Source organism: Apodemus sylvaticus, chromosome 7, assembly GCF_947179515.1.
Source record: "Apodemus sylvaticus chromosome 7, mApoSyl1.1, whole genome shotgun sequence".
Classification (NCBI taxonomy): domain Eukaryota; kingdom Metazoa; phylum Chordata; class Mammalia; order Rodentia; family Muridae; genus Apodemus; species Apodemus sylvaticus.
This window is the reverse complement of record NC_067478.1, coordinates 17,658,466-17,678,684: the sequence shown is the minus strand read 5'-3', so window position 1 is coordinate 17,678,684 and position 20,219 is coordinate 17,658,466.

Sequence of the window (20,219 nt, the reverse complement as noted above, 5' to 3'; positions counted from 1 at the left end):
TCAATGTGTACAGAAACTAGCAACTACAGCTGCCTTCTTGGTGTTTACAGCCTGAGCCGGCTGGGCTAGAGACCTCCCACTGAGTCTAACTCACCCTTCCCCCATGGTGCCATATAGAACAAAGACATTGAGTGTCCTTAGCATTTCTATACATGCGCCTGCACATATGTTATTTCTTTTTTTTTTTTAACTTTTTTATTGGATATTTTCTTTACTTACATTTCAAATGTTTACCCCTTTCCAGGTTTCCCCCTCAGATACCCCCATCCCATCCTCCCTCCCTCTGCCTCTATGAGGGTGCTCACCCACCCATTCCTGTCTTTCTGCCATTTCCCTACACTGGAGAATCTAACACCCACAGGCCCAATGGCTGCTCCTCCCACTGAAGTCCAACAAGGCCATCCTCTGCTACAAATGTGGCTGGAGCCATGGATCCCTCCGTGTGTACTCTTTGATTGGTGTTCTAGTCCCTGGGAGTTCCTTGGGATCTGGCCTGTTGACACTGTTGCTCCCTCCCTGGGGCTGCAAACCTCCTCATCTCCTTCAGTCCCTTCTCCAACTCCTCCATCGAGGACCCTGCACTCAGTCCAGTGGTTGTCTGCAAGCATCCAGCTCTGTATTTGTCAGGCTCTGGCAGATCCTCTCAGGAGACAGCCATATCAGGCTCCCATCAGCAAGCACTTCTGACATCCGCAATAGCGTCTTGATTTGGTGGCTGTATATGCAATGGATCCCCAAGTGGGGCAGTCTCTGGATGGCCTTTCTTTCTTTCTCTGCTCCACACTGTCTCCATATTTCCTCCTATGAGTATTTGGTTCCCCCTTCTAAGAAGCACTGAAACATCCACACTTTGGTCTTCCTTCTTCTTGGGCTTCATATGGTCTGTGAATTGAATCTTGGGTATTCTGAACATTTCAGCTAATATCCACTTATCAGTGAGTGTACACACAGATGTCTTAACTGAAACAGAAGGTTGCAAAATATCCAAGAGAGACATTCTGATAGCGTATGCTCTAAGAGCAAGAATTGACAAATGGGACCTCATAAAATTACAAAGTTTCTGTAAGGCAAAGGACACCATCAAGAGGACAAATCGGCAACCAACAAATTGGGAAAAGATCTTCACCAATCCTACATCAGATAGAGGGCTAATATCCAATATATATAAAGAACTCAAGAAGTTAGACTCCAGAAAACCGAACAACCCTATTAAAAAATGGGGTACAGAGTTAAACAAAGAATTCTCACCTGAAGAACTTCGGATGGCGGAGAAGCATCTTAAAAAATGCTCAACTTCATTAGTCATTAGGGAAATGCAAATCAAAACAACCTGAGATTTCATCTTACACCAGTCAGAATGGCTAAGATTAAAAATTCAGGAGACAGCAGGTGTTGGAGAGGGTGTGGAGAAAGAGGAACTCTCCTCCACTGCTGGTGGGGTTGCAAATTGGTACAACCACTCTGGAAATCAATCTGGCGGTTCCTCCGAAAACTGGGCACCTCACTTCCAGAAGATCCTGCTCTACCACTCCTGGGCATATACCCAGAGGATTCCCCACCATGTAATAAGGATACATGCTCTACTATGTTCATAGCAGCCCTATTTATAATTGCCAGATGCTGGAAAGAACCCAGGTATCCCTCAACAGAAGAGTGGATGCACAAAATGTGGTATATCTACACAATGGAGTACTATTCAGCCATTAGAAACAATGAATTCATGAAATTCTTAGGCAAATGGATGGAGCTAGAGAACATCATACTAAGTGAGGTAACCCAGACTCAAAAGGTGAATCATGGTATGCACTCACTAATAAGTGGATATTTACCTAGAAAACTGGAATACCCAAAACATAATCCACACATCAAATGAGGTACAAGAAGAAAGGAGGAGTGGCCCCTGGTTCTGGAAAGACTCAGTGAAGCAGTATTCGGCAAAACCAGAACAGGGAAGTGGGAAGGGGTGGGTGGGAGGACAGGGGAAGAGAAGGGGGCTTACATGTGTTATTTCTTAATTCCCTCACTGCCTGGCGACAAGGCTCTAGGACCCAACCCATCGTGCTGGATGTGGGAGAACATGCTTTAGTGACGTTAAGGATGAGGAGTAGGGTAAGGAGTCATGAGGTCCTGTGAGGCAGCCTGGTAGAGCAGATACTGAAATTCTCACAAGACTGAGATGCAAGGTGTGGTTCAGGCTACCGATGGAGGTCACTATGAGGACACAATGTAAGAAGGGACTAAGTGGGAATTTGCCAGGTAGAGGAAGAGGCTGGCACATCTGGAAGCTGATGTACCATCTGTAGGTAAATTAGATTATTTTACTTTACTGGGGCTCAGTATGATAATACAGACTCTGGGTAGGGCTGGGTAATGGCAGTCAATAGTGGAGTTCACTTCTCTGAACCCTTGATAGTTTTTCATTGTGAAGTTACCTGTGTGGTTGAGATTCCCTTTCACCAACCCCTATGGAGAAGGAACAACAACAACAAAAAAACCAACCAGTACCCTTTTGGTCCACCATATTGGTTTTAGTGCCAGGTGGGGAGGCATGGGATATGTTCCCCAAGTGTCTTTCAGAATGAAGACAATCTCTGAGATAGCTGCCACCTAGAGCGGAGGGACTCCCCTAGTGCGGCCATCTGGCCATCCCTGAGGTAGCTTCCTTCAGGTTTCCCTCTTAGGCATCCCAGCTCTCACCCTGTTCCTGAGCCTCCTGTTCTTTATCAGGATGAGTCATTCCTGGTTCTCCTCCCATCTGCCTGCATAATATTTCCTCACAAAGGGGCTGGGCAATGGTTTCCCACTCTAGAGATTTTTTTAATAGCTCCTGGTCCTTTAAATTTTTCTATTTCTGAGTCTGGCATAGTGGCACCCACCTTTGTTCTCAGAACTCGAGGTAGAGGCAGGCTGATCTCTGAGTTCAAGGCTAACCCGGTCTACATAGTAAGTTCCAGGACAGCAGGAATGGCATAGTGAGACTCTATCTCAAAAGAGAAAAGAAAAGAAAAGAAAAGAAAAGAAAAACCAATAAAATAATTTTAATTCCTATGTCTGTTTGCAAACATATGTATTTGCTAATTAGTTAATTTGTTTAGTGGTATATCATTTCTAGGACTTTTATATAAATCATACTAAAATCTGAGCTTACTGGAGCTCATTTTAATGTCTTATATGAAAGTCTCCTGAGATGAGCCATAGCTCAGGAGTAGAGCCCTAGCCTAGTCTGTGGGAGAGCAGGGCTTTTATTTCCAGCACCACAAGGAGGAAAGGGGGGAAAGAAAGAGAAAGAAAGAAAAAGAAATATAAAAAGAAAAAAAACATGAAAGTTCATTTTGGTGACACTAAAATTTAACAATAATCTGTGTGTCACTTTGTACTGCTTGGAGAATGATCTACTGAAGCCATATTCTGGGTTTCAAGTGAATTAATTTATTAAGAACCTATTACATTCAAGTGAAATAAATAGTAAGTGACAAATAGGTAGAAAGATAGATAGGTCATACATAAACATAGATGCATAGAGGGATACATAGATAGATAGATAGATAGATAGATAGATAGATAGATAGATACATACATACATACATACATACATAGGATACATACATAGGATACATAGATAGACACATAGATACATAGATAAATAGATAATACATACATATATAGATACATAGATACAGATACATAGGATACATAGATGGATACATAGATAGACAGACATCCTTAAACTGACTATTCAGAACATCTAGTAGAAATCAGCTGGGGACACCAGAGCAATCAGTCAGAGTTCCTGGGTGAGCTTTCTCTCCATGAATGACCTTCCCACAGCTGGCCTTCCAGCATCTCGTTTTTTTCCTCTAGAAACATTTTATGGAATTAACATGACCTTGGTTGGACATGGTGTTCTGCTGCCTTTAAGGGCACCAAGTTTTTATTTGGGGACTGTTTTGTTGTCTCTTTCCCACCCTTGTTAAGGAGGCAACCCTTCCCCAGACAAGAGGCCTCAAAAGACATTTTGACACAAGCCTGCCTGAGTCTGAAATGGGGCAGGGTGGAGGACAGCCCACTTCCAGAGCCAGCCCCACAGTGAGCTCAAATAGCACGTGATAATTTACCAACATAATTTATATTATAGAAGTCAAAAATCCGAAGAAACTAATACACATTGTGTGGCCCATGTATATACTCAAGTTAAACACTTGAAAGAAATACCAAAAGTTCTGAGTTTCTTTCTGCTTGCTTCTCATTTCTCATGGGAAACTGATTCTCTCTGTGGCTTATTGAGTAAGTCTAGCTATGTTTACATATTTGAATTCACCACTATTTACTCCAGGATCAGCAAACATCTGTCAAGCATAAGCTTAATTGTGTAAAGATGTCTTTAAAGGATATTAAAAATGAGGACTTTCAAGTTCTCCATGCTAATTCTTCTTGGTGAACAAGTCAGATATATATTATCAGGATGACTTACATCAGTGCTCACCAAAGATGTCCCAGATGCATACATAGATACATAGATACATAGATACATAGGATACATAGATACATAGATACATAGGATACATAGATACATAGATGGATATATAGATGGATACATGATGGATACATACGTTTATGGGCTGTTGCAGCCTAGGTTCTTTAAAAGGAAACTAGTCCAACTAATTAAGGCAAGAAACTACTAAGGAAAACTGTACAGGCTTCAACCTGTACAGGTTGTGCTTGGGCCATGATAAAAGTTAGTAAGAATTTTCTAGTAGCTGGCTAGGAGCTTTTTGTTGTACTTGCCCTTGGTAGGAAGGATTTTGTAGAAAGATTTCAAAGACTTTCCAATCCCAAATGTCTATAAACTTTATAGACATATTATAGGCACTTATAGACAGTTATACTTTACAGTATAAAGCATAGCATAGTTAATACACTCATACTGTCATAGTTTGAATCTGAGATGTCCCCACAGGCTTGTGTTTTGAATACTTGATCCTCAGATAATCATGATTTGAGAGGTTCTCATGCCTTTGGGAGGCAGAACTTACCTAAAGAATCTCAGTCAGTGGGAATGAGTCATTGGGATTTGTCTTAGTAACTTTTCTGTTGCTGTGATAAAACATGACCAAGGCAACTTAAAAAAAAAAAAAAAGCTTATATGTTCCAGAGGAATAAAAAATAAAAGTCCTTTGTGACAAGGAAGCATGATGGCCTGGTGGTCTGGTGGCCTGGTGGCTGGAGCAGAGGTTAAGGGCTCATATCTTGAACAGAAATCAGAAAGCAGAGTTTAAGCTGGGCTTGGCTCAAGGCTTTGAAGCCTCAAAGCACGGCACCCTTCATGATATTCTTCCTCCCGCAAGGCATGCCTCCTAAGCCTATCCAAACAGCGCCACCAACTGGGGATGAAGTATTCAAATGCCCAAGACTATGGGGGACATTCTCATTTGAACCACCACGGGTGTTAGCCCATGCATATTTTTGTCCCACTCTCTGATTTCTGATCAGCCATCGAATCAATCACTGCTGTGGCCATGATGTTCTTCCCAAGTGCATGAATCCAAGTGACCATAGCTTGAATGTAAATCTTCCTGATTTAAGGTGTTTCTGTAGAGCATTTGGTCACAGTGAATAAAAAGTGACTATTTGATAGCAGGAGAGTGGGATCATTTCAGGGAATAAATCAAGTGTGTGGGTCTTAGGCCTTTGGAGCTAGTTTGTGGGAGAAATTTGGAAGAGTTTGCAGATGTGAGCTAGAGAAGACCTAGAATGTTGTCATCAGGGCTTAATAGGTAACTCTTAGGAGAACTCAGAAGACCACAATCCTAGCAGACATGTAGACAGTAAAGTTAGCCTTTGTCGGGTTTCAGATGGGAACAAGGACTCCTGTTAGGAGCAGGCTACAGACTGTGAGTGTTAAATTTCTATTTGTCTTCATATTATCATGTCCAGAATGTTAGCTGTCAAGAAACGGGGGCTAAGTTATATTTAAATTTTTAATTTCTGTTCTTAAGAAATCTATAAAACAAAATGTCTCTAACCTGTAAGTCCTACTTAGCCAAGGACAGACAGGCCCAGCTGCATTTTCATAAGTAAGCAAACAGTGATATGTCGTCTTCAATGTAGATCAGAATTCCACAGTTCCACTCAGGATTTGGGTAGTTTTCATTATATTGACCAAAAGGAAAGAGTTTCCCCTTAATGGACCTCAATAGAGCTATTATAATATTGGCCCCTCTGAAGAGGTAACCCAAAAATAATTTATAAGATGGGCTGGAACTGGGGAACAAATATAACAAGTTTTCACCACAATCCTCTAGAGACCTAATTCAAAAGCTGCTCACCAGAAAGCTTAGAATCTAAACTGGAGTTTCAGCAGGGCACGCACATGCAGCGTCCAGACAGGGCTACTCACTTAGGAGAGAAGATAGCATCCTCTCCCTCTGGCATCACATGCAGAGAATCCAGGAAACTCCCTGCTTCAGGCCAAGAACAATAATGGAACTCTTCCTACATCCTTGCTCCTGAACTACCTAGCCTGGTGAGCAGGGTCAGATTCCTAGCAGGGAACCTCCCGTCCTGGTGAGCAGGGTCAGATTCCTAGCAGGGAACCTCCAAAAGCATAACGGATGGATCTGAAAGGATGAAGCTAAAGCCTCAAAGGAGCCGCTTCCCAGGCAGCTGAAGATGCTAGGACAGTGAGACAGCTGCTGAGGAAGGCCGCGGGCAATGCGAGGAGTCAGCCAGAAGAGAGGCACCACGTGGCCTTGTGGCCTGCCAAAGGCAAGGCCATAGGTGGAGGGCTACCCAAGGCTGTTGGAGTCCACATCAGGACCCCACAGACTTCTCCTGCTTGCTACAGAGCTGAAGATTGTTGTTTTCCTGGCTGGAAAAGTAATTTTTGTTACATTTCAAACCAGGAACAAAGGGCTGAGGTGCCTATTTAACACAAACCCTGTTTCCAGGTTCTCCCAGCATCCCTCAGTCCTACCTATCTAGGGAATGGCTGACATACGCAACCCTCTACCCTGAACTTCCCATCCTAAAGTCTGGGCTGCCCTTCCCCCAGAGGTTCTTCCTTATGTAATCCAGACATTTTGGTTACCCACAACTTTTTGGGTATCTTTTGCACCTTTGGCCTCCTGGGTGCTGTGCTTGATGGCCCCTCGTGCCCTTCCCCTCCCCCCTCTCCCCACATCCAGTTTTCATGTCCAGTCTGGACTCTCCCAGATGTGCCTACTTCTGCCTATGCTCTCCCACATATCTATAATAAAGTTTCTCCTCCACCACACCTAGGAGCAGTCATGGCCTTTCCTTTCTCCTTTATTTCTGCTTGTCATTCAGGTTTCTGTCTTGCTTTGGTCCAGTCTTTCCTTGCTATTCTCCAAAACCCTTCCTTTTGGAATGGGTATGCTTACACTCTGCTGTTGGATGTCAGGGGTATGAATATTTTATGTAAAGGGTCTCACAGCTAAGAGTTTGCCTTAACTCTTAGGTGAGAACTTGAATTTGATCAACATTAGAACTAAGACTGTGAACTAAGACTGTGAACACTGGTCCCCAGGGGTGCTATTTAGGGAGGTTCTGAAGCTTTGGGAGGCAGGGCCCAGATGGAGGAAGATCGGTGGGTGAGGGGTGGGTCCTTGGGTTTTATTGCTCCTGCCTGATTCCTGCCAGCCTCTGCGGGTCATTCAGGTAAACAGAGCTCTTCCACAGCACACCGCTGCTGCCATGACAGACTGCCCAATGCACATAGCCAAGTAACCACAGAACCGTAAACCCTCTGGAACCTTAGGACCTCATCCCTCCTGTAAAGTGTCCTCTGTGATATTTTTGCCAGTGATAAAGGACGATACATAGTGTCTGACATTCCTGACAGCAACCATTCCCCTGCCCAGGAAACACGTGTGAGGATTTACACTACAGAAGAGTGTGTTGCTGTCAAGATCAAGCTTAATATTTTTGTTTCACACAGATTTTCTTAACTCTGTGTCCTTGAGCCTTTTTCAATCCACGGTTCTCTAATGTTAGCCGTGGACGCCAATTGTGTAGGATAGAAATAAAGACTCTTCTCTCTTTCCACTGTCTCCACTCTGCTCTTTATCATTTTAAGCTCATTTGTGGGTTTGTTCCGGTTTCTTAAACGTGTGCTTTGTATCTTCGTAGCTTACAGTTTTGTATCGTTGACTATTATGATGACTTTTCCCTTTTTCTGCTTCTAACATATAATGCTTTCAATCTCTCCTTTCCTCCCCTCCTCCAGCACATTTTTATCTCATCCTAGAATTCATGAAAAGTATCTTCTTTGTACCCTAGCATCAATTCTTTGAGCTCTTATTACAAAGAACACATTTGTTCTTCTTTCTCCTACTGAATTTATTTCAAGAAAAGTGTTTGTTCCATATTTTCTTATTCTTGGTAACATCATTTTTCTTGTGGGGATTTTTTGGCGGGCTGGTTTTTGTTTTGCTGTTTGGTTGATCTCTCTCTGTTTTTTTGTTTTGTTTTGTTTGGGGGTTCTATTGTTTTTTTTTTTGTTTGTTTGAGACAGGGACTCACTATGTAACTCTGCTTGCCTGGAAGTTTCCATGAAGACCAGGCTGGCCTCAAGCTCTCAGTGATCCTCCTGCCTCTGCCTCCCTCCGGTTTCCTGCTTTCTTCTCTCTTGCCGTCTTGGGCTCTTCTCTCTTCTCCTTCTCTTCCCCTCTCTCTCTCTCCACAGTCATGGCCAGCCTCTACTTCTCCACAGTCATGGCCAGCCTCTACTTCTCCACAGTCATGGCCGGCCTCTACTTCTCCACAGTCATGGCCGGCCTCTACTTCTCCACAGTCATGGCCGGCCTCTACTTCTCCACAGTCATGGCCGGCCTCTACTTCTCCACAGTCATGGCCGGCCTCTACTTCTCCACAGTCATGGCCGGCCTCTACTTCTCCACAGTCATGGACGGCCTCTACTTCTCCACAGTCATGGCTGGCCTCTACTTCTCCACAGTCATGGCCGGCCTCTACTTCTTCACAGTCATGGCTGGCCTCTACTTCTCCACAGTCATGGCCGGCCTCTACTTCTCCACAGTCATGGCCAGTCTCTACTTCTCTACTCCCACACCTCACCACACCCCCATTAACACATTCTTATACCATTTATCTTTTTATAATCATAACACCCACCATGCCCTGTTTTTCTCAGGTCCCCGCCACAGTAACTTTTTCCATTTTTATCTCTTGATATTTCTCTGGTTTCCTTGCTGGCTCCTTTGTCTCTGGTGTACCTCTTTGTCATGGAAACAATCCTGTGTGGCTCACTAAAGGACCTGATGGGGTGTCAGGCATCAGGCTGGGTGCAGGGCTAGCGGCAGGCAGGGTCTGCATCACGGGAGACATTCATCCTCTAAGTTCCTGCTCTTGCACCTCTTGTCTCAACAATTGAGAGCTGCATATGTCACTCAGTGATGCCAAGTGCATGAATCTTTCTGGGTTTCATGCTCATTTCTCTAAGTCCCCTTACCCCTCGACATTTCCCTTCTGCCCCCACCCCCACAACACAAGCTGCTTCTCATGAGACCATATATCTCCTATTCTTTGAGTCTGAACTTTATTTTGTAATAAAATGGCAGTCAGGAACTGTCCAGAGAGCTGACTGTTCAAAGGCCAGAGACCAACAGTTTGTTCTCCTCACTAACACCTACTCATGGAGAGGTCTGTGTGCTCGTGGGGTATGCAGAAGCAACTGCATTTATTCCAAAATATTTATTGAACAGGAAACAAGTTCCAGGAACCATCTGAAGCATTTGAACTCCATCAGCCCCCCTTTATCCATGGAGAATGCTGTGTTAGAAGGCGACTCATATCCGGACAGATCACAGCAGGCTAGTTTCGCGAGAAGAGGTTTATTGGGGGGAAGCGTGGAAGCAAAGAAGACGAAAGGGGCGAAGAAGAAGGGGTGAGGGGTTGGGGGTCTCTGCCTTTTATTCGGGCTGTGATGTGATCATGTGCACCACCAAGCACAGGTGAGACACGCCAGGTAAAGTGAGCAGTCGAAGTGCACGTTGGGAATGTGGTTACCATGACAACAGACACATGGGTCATTGTCACCTAGGAGTGATGTCATTGCTGGATTCGGAGGCAACCAGGGACCATAAAGCCTGTCTCTGAGGTTAACAATGTATTCCAAGCCCCACCTCCAAAAGATGACTGAAACCAGATATAGAACCAAACTGTACATCTACTATTTACATATACAAACCTTACATATACCTGTTTACACAGCTGTGGTAAAGTTTAATTTATAAATCGGGTATAGTGAAAGATTAGGAATTATAACCATTAATAAAAAGAGCAATTTTGACACCACATACAGTAAAAAGATTATGTTTATTGTGGAATGACACAATGTTTATGTGCAACCGGGGACATTCAAGGCAGATATTCACCACAGCATTGCTTTGTCCTGTCCTTCCCACTCAGACATGAGCACTGCAGTGTCCCCTGATCTCTGAGATAGCTACTCAGTGGCAACAAATACCATACAGATCTTCTAGACCAAGGGAAGATTCTCACTCTGAGAACTGTGGCACAGAACGGTATGAGTCCATTGTACTCAGAAAGTGTTGATTTATGGGTTACTTTTTTGTTTTGTTTGGGAAACAGAAGTTTCTCTAGGTAGCCCTGGCTATCCTAGAACTCACTATGTAGGCTAGGCTGTCCTTGAACTCAGAGATCTGCTTGACTCTGCCTCCCCAGAGCTGGGATTAAAGGCGTGTACTACCACCCAGCCATTTACTATTTTTTAACCATGGCCAGTCACAGACAACTGAATTCACAGTAATCAGAACTGCGGGGAGAGCCTGCTCCACTTCAGCAAATCAAAACAGTGTCAATATCTGTCCATGTGATACTATGAGGGCCTGAGAAAAGGACAGATGATATATATATATATATATCCCATAAATTATATACAATGATCAAAAGTGATAAATACCTGTGGGGACCAACATCGGAAGAAGGATTAGGAATGATAGGAGATGAAACAGTTTGCTACAACTGAAAATAGGATGCTCTAGATTCCACAATATTTTGCAGCAACATCGGATACACAGTGGTTTGAAACTTTTCCCTTCGTACCAACACTCTGCTTGGTTTCTGTGGCTTCAGTGAGAATAGAGCTGGGTTTTCTTGGTTCTTTTCTTAACTAGATGTCTTCTACCACCTTGTTTTGTGTTAAAGCACTCATGCTGTAAATTGTGGCAGCTTGTAGTACCACACACCTTTGTGTTTCTCTACTTAAGCCTCATTCCGTCTCTGCGGATGCCAGGGAAATGTTTAAAACCCTACCACTTTTCCACATCCCAGCTCAAATGTGAATCCAGAAACCACATTCTTTGACCAGTTCTGTTATGCATTACTCGGTTTATGACAAATGATTTCATTTTCCTTCCTAGTTTCCCCCAGGAAAGGTCCTTCTTGCATAATCTGGAGTCAGGCAGTAGGGGCAACATTTATAAGACCATGACCTCCTTGCCCCTACCTAGAAATCAAACAACAGTTACAGGATATGACTGTAAGTAGGTACATAAGATGCACTCTTAGTACCTCGAGTTATAAACCACCCTCCTGTCACTATCAATCAGAAGATAGAGGAAGTTTTTCTAACAGGAAACCAGAACTGGAAATGAAGGACCAAGGTGGCAGGCAGGGGAGACTCTGTTCTCTACTGTTCAAGTCCAGGTGTCAAGGAAGAGGCTCCTAAGTGGGAGGATTTGGGTGACAGCTGATACTCTAGGAGGAAGTGGCCAGCTCTCTGATTCCTGTGTCCAATGGCTTTTGGAAAGTGCTGTGATGGTTTTTCAGGTCTCTTGGAGATGTCTGGCCTGAAAAACTGAACCGGACTCACAAAGAGAAGCAGAATTAAAGGTAAAAACATCGAGGGCTGGAGAAACAGACCAGCAATTAAGAGAGACCAGATCTTGAGTTCAGACTCCATCTTGGAGAACCTGACCTAAGGTTGAACTCGAGTTAACCGAAGACAAGCCAGTACCTAGACAAGCCGGTACCTAATACCAGTCTCCAGGTTATTCCCAATCAAATCTGTGCCTAGCACCAGTTTCCAGATGATGCTCCAACAAGCCCACCCCCAGCCCTTCCTAGCCACCGCCCATGAGGAGGAAAGCAGAAGTTAAGTTTATGGCTTGGCTCCTGTCACCAGCCAATTATTTTAAAGGGCAACAAAATTCCATATAGACAGACCCCGATCAGATGTGTGTTAGGCTAGAGACCCCTGGCTTGTTTGCTTGTCTCTATAAATGTGTCCTGGGAACTAGGCTTAGGGCTTCAGCCTCCCATCCTGCTGAGTCAGAAGATGGCCGTGTGGCTCAAGCTTGTGCTTCAATAAAGACCCTAGTGCGATTGCATCGGAATCGGCTCCTTGGTGGTCTTTTGCAGTTCACAAAACAGGCACGACAAGAGCACTTGCTTGCTGTTCGAGAGGACCTAAGTTCACTTCCCAACATTCATGCTCCTCAACTCAGAACTGCCTGTAATTCCAGCTTCGAGAGATCCGACGCCCTCTTACGGTCTCCACAGACATCTACACTCACGTGGTGTGTACTCAGATGTGAACTAGATATTGAAAGGAGTTTGAGTACCCAGGAATCATCTGCAGTCCAAACTTAATAAAGAATGGTTCAATCAAATAAGGAAAATGTCTCATATCTGGGGCTGGGCATGGCAACACATGCCTGTGATTATATCACATAAATAGAGGAAGCTCAGGATCTTGAGCTCAAAGTCAGCCTCAGCTACACAGAGGGTTCAAGACTAGCCTTGGCTATGGGAGACATTAGCTTGAAGATGTCTGTAAAGGCACAGTGTAAGTGACAGGTGGCCAAGGCAAGGAGGTTTACGCCACTATGTGGTTCATCTTCCATGACACTGACTGGGTTCGGGATCAGCCAGGAGATACCTAAAGAGTCTGTACTTGGACAGACTAAAAGAGTCACTGAGTACGTGAGCTGAGCGCCAGTCCCCATCTCTTCTGGTCCCTGACTGTGAGCACGGAGTAGCCAGTCACCTCCTACCCCCTTGCTTTCCCTGACACTAAAACAAACCCATCTTTGGTGAGGATTTTATCATACCTATGACAAAACCAAGGCAATCACCAAGAACCTAAACCTTCCTTCTCCCATGCTCGGGAAAGCCCCTGCACCCTCCAGCCTCACGCACCCATTCTGGACGAAAAGACTGAGGAGCTAAGCTGCAATTTGAGCACAAGCTCACTTACTTCCCACCAGCACTTGATCCTTTAGAACTAAGATACATGGTGAAGAGCCCTGACACACCCAAAGACTGAAACTGACTTGAAATGTCCCTGTTTCCCTGAATCAAGCAAAATGATATCCAGCTTACGTGTGCTAGATATGTGCTTCTGGGAGCATTCTAGATTACTGTGGTCCATAAGACATAAATGTGCAGCATAATGCACAGATACCAGGTGAATACCAATGGCTACCCCCAACTCCAGATAGACTAGAGAATGTCAACACCCATGTTCCACTTCACAGTTCTACGCTTTTCCTTCCTCATAAGGAACAGGGCAGGCTGCCCAGGAAGCGGTCCTGACAGAGGCAGGCGTGACGGATGTTTATATGGGATTGCCTGAAGATCAGTATCTGTGGGTGGGAAGGGAAGAAGCCGGCAGAGATGCTGAGTCAGGCTAGAGCACAGACTCCATCCATCCCCTCAGGCAGCTCTGGGGTTGACCGGCCTCACACAGGGAGGCGAACATTTTTAACTCAGCTTTGATCAGCATCTGGACACAGCTGCTCCCAGAAGGATATGACTCCTCTTTAAATGGTAACATCCTCCTGATGGCTGCTCTAGGGGTCGCCTGCCAGGAGCTACACAACAGCTAGAGGGGCAAGTTCTTCACTCCTGGCGTGTGTGTGTGTGTGTGTGTGTGTGCGCGCGCGCGCGCGCATGCAGAATGTGAGAGCCCCCAATCACACCCACATCCTGACTTGCACGGCAACCACATCTTTGTTGTTTTTTTCCCAGTTTGACCACATAAAGGATAACATTATTTAATTGCTGTCTGTTTTGAAGCTTAAAGAGAACACTGAGAGGTAAAAGGATTGAAAGGGGAAAAAATTAAATATGCCTTTGTAGGTAATATAAATATCTATCTGGAGAGATAAAACATGCTAAGACACCAATGTTACATACGAATCCTCCTCCATCACCCCCAGGCCTGCAGCATCTTGCTCCAGCTGGCCACAGTGGACAGCTAAGATGGCTGAAGGAGGAACCTTGGTGGCTCTGGGCCCAGCTGCTAAATATGCGCGATCTATCTTTGTCTCCTGCCAAAAATGTAACTGTTCAGATCTAGTCTTGTTGATGAATTAAGATTCAGTTTGATTCATTTGTCTTCAGCCTTGCTTATCCTGATTTTAAATTGTGTGTGTGTGTGTGTGTGTGTGTGTGTACATTTGCTGCAGCAGAGATGCGGAGGTCAGAAGACAATTTACTGCAATCAGTTCTCTCCTTCCACCATATGGGTCCTGGGGATCAAACTCAAGCTGTCAGGTTTGATACCAAGTGCCCTTTTCCACTGAGCCAGTTACTCATTCTTATAACATGTGGGGTTGTTCACACATTTGTTTGGGTTTTTTTTTAAGGGTCATTGAGAATAGGGTAGGGGATGTGCACATGTCTTGGTGAATTTCTAGGTTATATGTTTAGGAACAAAATTGCTGGGTGCTCACTAAAGGTGTTTGAATTTTCAATTTTTTTTAAATATTTTTATTTTCTATATTCTTTGTTTACATTCCAAATGATTTCCCCTTTCCCGGATCCCCCTCCCCCAAACTCCACAATGCTTTCTGGTTTTTGTAGTTCCATGGTTCCCCGAGGGGCACTCCTGGAAACAGGTTTGGAAATAATGTGGTGACAACTCCCTCGTCCCAGTGACTGTTAACAACAAAGATTTCCTTCTCAGCCCATTCCACAGCTTGCTGTGCATTACAGCCAGCTGCTGAGAAATTACTGCAGGGTCAGGAACGGTGGATCAGACCATCAGCTGTGCCTAAATGTTTTACTAACCCAGTCACCTGCATGCTTTGTCTAGAAAGTGACTCTAAGATAGCCAGTGACTAAACCAACTGCCAGGAGACTGGACGCACAAGTGTGCCACGGCTTCTGTGGAATTGTAAACCTTGTGTGCCTTAAAGCAGATACCTATCTGGTTTGCTATACTGTGAATCGTAATCTGAGGTTGCATTTAGTCACCTGCTTCTCTGGCTCTCTGACGTCTCAGCTGCCTAGGAGATGAGCCAAAGGAAGAGCGATGTCCTCTGCAAGCAGAATTTAAGGAGAATATAAATGGACCACAACTGGTTCCTGCTACGATCTGCTCAGCCAGGGAAATCTCGGTCTATCTCATAACATTGTAATAGCAACAGCTGCATTAAAAACATACCATCGGGGCGGTGGTGGCTCATGCCTTTAATCCTAGCACTTAATCCACTTTAATCCAAGGCAGAAGCAGGCAGATTCTGAGTTTGAGGCCAGCCTGGTCTACAAAGTTAGTTCCAGGACAGCTAGGGCTACACAGAGAAACCCTGTCTCGAAAAATACCAAAAAAAAAAAAAAAGTTGGGGGGCTGGCTCAGTGGTTAAGGGCACTGACTGCTCTTCCAGAGGCCCTGAATTCAATTCACAGCAACCACATGGTAGCTCACAACCATCTGTAATGGGATCCAGTGACTTCTTCTGGTACATCTGAAGATAAACCAGTGTACTCATCATATATATAAAATAAACAAATCTTTAAAAATATAAAAACATATGATCTAACCAGGTGTGGTGGTGCATGCCTTTAGTCCTAGCTCCTGGGAGGCAAAGGCAGACAGATTTCTGATCTGTGTAGCACATTCTAAGCCACTTGTGCTACATAAGGAGAACCTGCCTCAAATACACACACACACAGAGAGAGAGAGAGAGAGAGAGAGAGAGAGAGAGAGAGAGAGAGAGAGATCCCCTGAGGCTATTTTAAAACTAAAGGAATGCTCTATTACAGAAGATGACAAAATAACAAAACTCAAGCAAAGAATAATATCCAAAGAGTACCCAGGCAAAATGGGCTCTGTTTAGAAAATGCATATATGTGTGCAAATATATGCATGCACACACACATACACACACACACACACACACAGGCTCCTCTAGCCCAGGATGACCTTGAGCTCCTGATCCTCTTGGGTTACAGATATGTGTCACCACAACTCATTTTGTTTTATGCAACAAGATATTACTATGTAGCCAGTCGCACACCTTGAAGTCACTGATCTTTCTGCTTCAGCCTGACCTGTGAGCACGCCTGACCTGTGAGCACGCATGCGTGCATGACTGTGTGTGCGGGTGTGGAGGTATAGTCCTAGGGATCAAAGTTAAAAGCACTCCTTCCCTGAACCGCACTCCTATCCTTTCCTGCTTGCTCCATTTTGCTTTTTTGTTTGGTGGCAGGAGTGTGTATGTGTGTGTGTGTGGGGGGGGGGGGGTTGTGACAGGGTCTCACGTAGCCTAAGCTGGCCTCACTCACTGTATTGCAGAAGATGACCTGGGATTATAGTTGTACACCACCACACCTGGATCTCATATTGATTTCCGCACTTTCAAGCACAGCTGGGAACCAAATTCTGAGCCCAGCAACCCCAAACCTTCCAATTTCACAGAATCGATGAAATGCACTGAGTGTCTAAAAGCACTGGGCAATCGATGCACCTAACGACTAAAACGCTTAAGCTTTACGGAGTGAACCAGACAAATGCCAAGATGCTCAAAAGGCATTCCACCCTAGTTTTGAACCAACCGACTCATTACTTGAGGCTGAATGTCACTTGACCTTTCTATAACTTAATTTCATCATAAGAATTAATATCCCCAAAGCAGCACAAGGTGATAATTAACTAGACAACAAATCCAAAAGAGAATTTTAAAATGCATGAAGCTTTGCCTTGGGTGGTGTTTGAAATAAATACAAAATAAAAATAATGCAGAGGGGCCAGAGAAATGGCTCAGCAGTTTAGAGCACTCGCTGCTCTTACAGAGGACCTGAATTAGATTCCAGGCACCCATGTCATGACTCACAACCACCAGTAACCCGAGGTCCAGGGGACCTGACACCCTCTTCTGACGTCAGCAGGCAGGAGACATGCATGTGGCACATATACATACACACAGACAAAACACTCGTGCATAGAGTTAAATCTAAAGACAAGCATTAGAGAACGTAGAATCTATAAAGTACTCTCTCTAGGACAAGAGCTGTAGAAAGGAACCAAGTGTTAGGGTGTCTTGGGGGGGGGGGCATCCCTAATAGCCTTTGAAAATTGCTAAAATGACTGAAATAAGTCAACCTGTAGGAGGAAAGGCTGCTTGATCGAGGTCATGATTTTGAAGTTTCAGTCTATGGACACTCAGCTCATATGTTTGGAGCCTGCCGCCAGTAGAGACGGTAGGGCGGTAACATGAGGCAGAGGCAGCTGCCCACCTCACAGCCTCCGGGGAGCAAACAGAATGAGACCCAAATGCCATTCAAGGGGACACCCCAATGACCTAGCTTCCTTCCCCAGGGTCCTACAGGTCCCACTGCACACTCCCCAAGAGCCATCGGTCCTCAGTCCTCGGTGGAAAAACTCAGCGGCAGGGCAAATCAACTCAGCAAAGCAAACCGTCTTCCTCTACAGCTCTCCATCTTGTTTCTTGAGATTGGGGGGTGGGGGGGAGTCTCTTACCAGCCCTGGAGCTCACGGAATGGCTAACCTAGCCAGCCAGCAGCAGGTACCCAGGATGCTCCTGACTCCATCTCCCAGGGCAAGTATTACAGACATGTGTCATTCCAGCCTTTTAAGTAGGATCTGAAATCAGATGCCCATGCTTGTATAAAACCCTTTATTCCCTGTGCCATCTCCCCAACCCCTAAGTACTTTTTAAATAAATGAAATTAAGACATTTTCCTGTAGAAATATCAAGAGCACAGATGAATGGAGCAGGAATTTCCAGGAAGCTACAAAGTTCTATTTGGTTCTGCTGAAGGGAAGGGCGCCATTGGTCAGGCTCAAAGACAGACATGGGCTCAGGCTTTGCATGTTATACAAATATTGATTATGCCCTGCTATATGTGGAAAGGGAGGGATACCTGAAAATGGGAAAAAAAGAACATTCCAAGGAGAGAGATTAACAGGCATGGTGTACCTCCTAGATACACCTTTAAGAAGGACCTGTCACCTGAGCTGCTGGGGGGCTCTGGGCAGAAAACCTTCAGCAGGGCATCTTCTGGGGGGGGGGGGTGCTGGAACTGCAGAGGTGCCTAAACCATAGGCATGGTTCCCCATCTGCCCACATCCAGTGGCTGTGGAGGCGGGGAATACTGACCCAGCCATCAGAGTCCACACTCAGAAGCCCTTTGTGCTACAGATCTCTTAAGGGTGGAGAGTGTTGTTGTCGGGATTGGCTTTCATGACAGTTCAACCCTCCAGGGCCAGGACTACACGGGCAAGTCCAACATCCTCCCCGCTTCGAGACTCTAAGAATCCTCTCCTGGGTCCCGGTAGGAACAAACAGAATAGGATAACAAGAACCCTAGCCTGCCCATACAAGAGATGCAAAGCTGATTTATCTCATGTTTCGGTCAAACCAGTTCCCTTCCTGAGATGGTTTCCTCCGCCTGGAAATAAAGACATTTGCTAGCATCTGTGGGGTGGTGGTGGGAGAGAGGAACTAGACAAGATGATGTGGAAGGCCTGTGTGTTCAAGCCCTGTATACTGAGCAGGATAACTGTCACTGGGCCTCTCAGGCTTTAGAGGCAGCCAAGAAGCTAAGCGGAAGCGCTGTACTGCCACCTAGGAAACGCAAGGAGAATTGCAGCTAGTCCTCAAGTGTCCAGAGGAAGGGAACCAAGGCTGCTTGAGAATTTGTGCCTTCACATCCTCAGCTCCTGGACTCAAGAAGGGCAGAGCAGGAGTCGGGAATATAAATGCACGACGACTCAGATACTGCCCTCTGGACAGAGAGACATACCCCTCTCTGCTCGGGCAGCTTGGACTGTGTCTGAGAAAGAGACATCGACACCTGCACAGTCAGCAGCTCCGCTAATGAGCTGGAACAGATGCTGTTTCATTTCCTTCATTAAAAACACCAGATCCCAAATCAGAAATGCACAGTGCACAAGGGCAGAAAACAGAAAGATAGGGCCTCCAGGTGTTGGGTAAACCTAGGCTATGCACAAACGGTTCGGAGAAAAGATTATAGGTCTGCCATCAGGTCTTTTGTGCTGGGCAGATTTGATGCAGGGAACACAGAGTCGTCAACCCTCTGTGATAAGACAAAATTAATCTCGCTGTAAAAATCGAATATAATTTCCTTCTTTGACCACTCTATGCAGAGCTGGTTCCCCGGGGTTGGGGGGATGGTTTAGTAGTGAAGAGCACTGGCTGCTCTTTCAGAGGACTTCAGTTCCCAGCACCCACACAACCCTTCCTAACCAGCTGTAACTCCAGTCACAGGGACCCTGATGCCCTCTTCTGGCCTCTGCAGGCACCAGTCACACATGATGCACAGACATACGAGTGGGCAAAACACCCACACACGTGGAAAATATATAAGCAAAATTTAAGGTTTGTTTTTTTTTTTAAAAAAAAAAAAAAAAAAGCTGATTCCCATTTCTTCCTAAATGTCATCAGTGTCACCAGACTCTGGGGAACAAAAATGAATCTAAACACCCCAGTTTCTGAGAGATGACTTGGGCTGCTCTTGTAGAGGAGCCACCTTTGAAGCCCTGAACCCAGATGTCAGCTCACAACAGTCGGCAACTCCAGTTCCAGAGGATCTGATACCCTCTTCTAGCCTCCATGGGTACCACACAGGCACGCGATACACAGACATCTATGTGGGCAACACACATAAAATAAATCTTGAAAGAAATTAAAGTTTAAGACAAAAGCTTCTGTGTCAGGAACTTGCCAGAGGACAAAGTCCACTGTGTCCTGGGGTGGGTGAATGGGGGTCAAAAACCATCAGCTGTGTGTGGTCTGAGGTTTGTTCTCCCCAGATTCATATGACAAGGTTAATATCAGATCTGACTGCATTTGCATATAGAGCCTTTTAATTGGATATACAGAAGGGTGGGGCCCTAATATATTTATATATATATACGGTGTTTAGAAGATGCCAGAGGGTCTCTTTGC